Source organism: Montipora capricornis, chromosome 7, assembly GCF_036669925.1.
Source record: "Montipora capricornis isolate CH-2021 chromosome 7, ASM3666992v2, whole genome shotgun sequence".
NCBI lineage: Eukaryota > Metazoa > Cnidaria > Anthozoa > Scleractinia > Acroporidae > Montipora > Montipora capricornis.
The window spans coordinates 31888534-31891033 of NC_090889.1; the positions used below are offsets into that span (position 1 = coordinate 31888534).

At 38.6% G+C, this 2500-nt stretch overlaps 2 protein-coding genes across 6 annotated transcripts in view; one reads left to right on the plus strand and one right to left on the minus strand.

Moving 5' to 3' along the window:
- The window catches only part of LOC138056941 (GRAM domain-containing protein 4-like), a 39271-nt gene extending 38178 nt beyond the window's left edge, over nt 1–1093 (minus strand). Inside the window, exon 1 of the mRNA XM_068902928.1 lies at nt 986–1093. The gene's annotated coding sequence lies outside the window, so the exon portion shown is untranslated. The remainder of the gene's footprint in view (nt 1–985) is intronic.
- LOC138056940 (fibronectin type III domain-containing protein-like) overlaps nt 1–2500 on the plus strand; it is a 58412-nt gene that overhangs the window by 9075 nt on the left and 46837 nt on the right. The window contains exon 1 of one of the 5 annotated variants that reach the window (XM_068902921.1): nt 1823–1897. The exons of the other annotated variants lie outside the window; for them this stretch is intronic. The gene's annotated coding sequence lies outside the window, so the exon portion shown is untranslated. Of the gene's footprint in view, nt 1–1822; nt 1898–2500 lie in introns of those variants that run through there. 5 annotated transcript variants of the gene reach the window in all.

Below are 2500 nucleotides of genomic sequence, written 5' to 3' on the forward strand. Positions count from 1 at the left end.
CCTCCCTGCCCGTTATATCTGAAAAATATTTGTTTAGAAAACAAACAGTAATATCAACATGCCAATCCAATTAACCTTTCGGAGATTATAAGAGAAATATTTAAATTGACCACCAAAAGGTATACATTTGTGCAACCGTTTTCCCATCCAGTGGCAACCTAACTTTTGGCGTAACATGAAAACAAAGTTCGATAAACCCATAGTCCACTTGATTACGTAACCATTCACACACACACAAAGTACGATCCACTACCGATAGATTACTTATTTAATCCCTCTTGAGATGAACGACAACAAAGATTTTTTCGATTCTTTTTAAGTTAGCAGTGTCAAGCCTTACATCACCCACTTGCCCATCTCTTACATCTCCCACTTGCCCATCTCTAACCTTTAAAAAAAAAAGTAACCAAGTATATGGCCGTAATAGGTTTTCAGCTTTTTCAAGTGCTTGTAAATGGCGATATGTCTCTCATTGGTTGGCGGCTTTGTTATCGTTGTTGACAATATTTATAGTTTAGAAGTTTTAAAGCAAAGAAATCATTCAGTTTTATCGCCATTACCTTGTGACAAAACCAGTTTTATTTTGGGGTTTGTATGTACCATAGGATCAATGAACGACATGCCCTAAACTTTGTTTGCAAACAAAGGGGAGGAGTGGAAGGGGTGGTAGCCCAGGTACAACGTATGGAAAGTGCGTTGGCGCCAGATTAAATTGCTAATTCGGTTGGCATTTGTTTCCCCAGAAAATAAACCTATTCTCCATCGTGAAACTTTCAAATATCAACTTCAAAATTTGTTGATTGAATATTCTAGTCGCAGAAAAGTCAGGAATCGTTCCAACGTTAACACTTAAAATGAAATGCCACTCCCTTTGTAATTTAGGAAAGTCATTGAACATCGATCATCGATGGCTAATGTATGTTTGCTCATAAACTCTATCGTATTGCAACAAAATATCCCATATACGTCGAAGAAGACTAAATACCTCGAGTTTTTGTGCTGAGTCCAAGATGTGGTCCGAAATCGTGCCTAGAAGAATATTGAATACTGTTTGGCGCGACCCATGGTGTTCTTCATCCCATGCAAGTTTTTTTTTGCGTGACTTGTCTGAAAAGTCGCGTGGGGGCAAGTGGTGTTAAAACTATGTAATGCCAAAGATTTTTTCGGCTTAGTAGGCAACTTTTATTCATATGTTTCCTGCATGCATTTTACGGACTGTCAGGAGTAAAGCCAGGAAGAGATTTAAGGCTGTGACATACTCAAAGTTGGAAAAGTCCCCTAAGGCTTGTTTTATAATATGTCTTCGAAGTAATTATGATCACAGCTTTTGGAAGGTTTCCTGCCAAGAAACGTCTTTCTGTTGAAGATACATCCGGGAGATTTTGGGTCTTAAATCATCGGAGAAGGCCCAAAAACTCCGCCAAGAATAACGTTCTCTGTTTGCACATCTGCCTGGAAGCTGAGGAGCTGATAGATGGCACATTGACGTCTACTTTCATGTTTTACCCGGGTTTTACTTTAATTTCGATTAAGTGTAAGCGGGAAATATGTGTTCTTTTCATAAGTCAAAAGGAAAACACCAAGACTGTTAAGGAATAGGTTTTATAAAAGGAAAGGTACTAGATATTTGATTCATTAGCTCTAAATTTGACTCGCTGTGCAACGTAATTCCAACTTAACTACCGCAGACAGTCGTGCATGAATCAGCAAAACGAACTTCATTTCCTACGAAGGGTGTCGACAGGATGTTTTGAAATGCGAGCTGCGTTATTTTGTGTTAAAAAGGTGCATTGAGAACTGGCCAAATTAATAATCTCTTTTTAGCGTGGCGCCGGGTATAAGGATCAGAGGGAGGAAGGCATATACTGAGATTAGACCATGAATCCTTAAAATCGAGGTAATGTTACGTATTTCATGACTAAAATCGACGATTTTAATGAGTTGAAGGAAGCTTCGTGTGGATACTTACCTGTTACCTGTTGTAAACCATTTCTCTTCCGTTTATTATTTGTTGCCGGGGTGTCTCTTGGACACGTTTTGCCTGAAACAAAGTCCGAAAACTTAGCAAAACGGCAAGAATAGCTTGGAATCAAGCACACTCTGTTTTTTCGCAGAACGCCGTGGACTTGAGGTCAAAGCGCAAAATACATGTAACATCTGATCAAATATTGATGTAGGAACCAAAGTGAATAATGGCCGCTCTTTGCATGGTGTGTTTTAAGAGCTTTTTAACTGTCACCTTCGACCTTCTCTTTATAAACTATGATACGTTTTTGTAGAAACGTTCGTAAATAACTGGGAATAAAAATGCAGCAAGGAAAGAACTATTTTAGAAGTTAAAAGCTGGATGGAAAACCAAACAGCGAATAAGAAAATTCGAGATTTTGGGGTTTTTGTTCGGTGTTTTTCTTTCATTTGCATTGCGTGATATCATATCGTCTTGAGCCGGTCATGAGGCCAAATAGGTCAAGACAAGAAATCTGCTTACAAAGTGAATGAA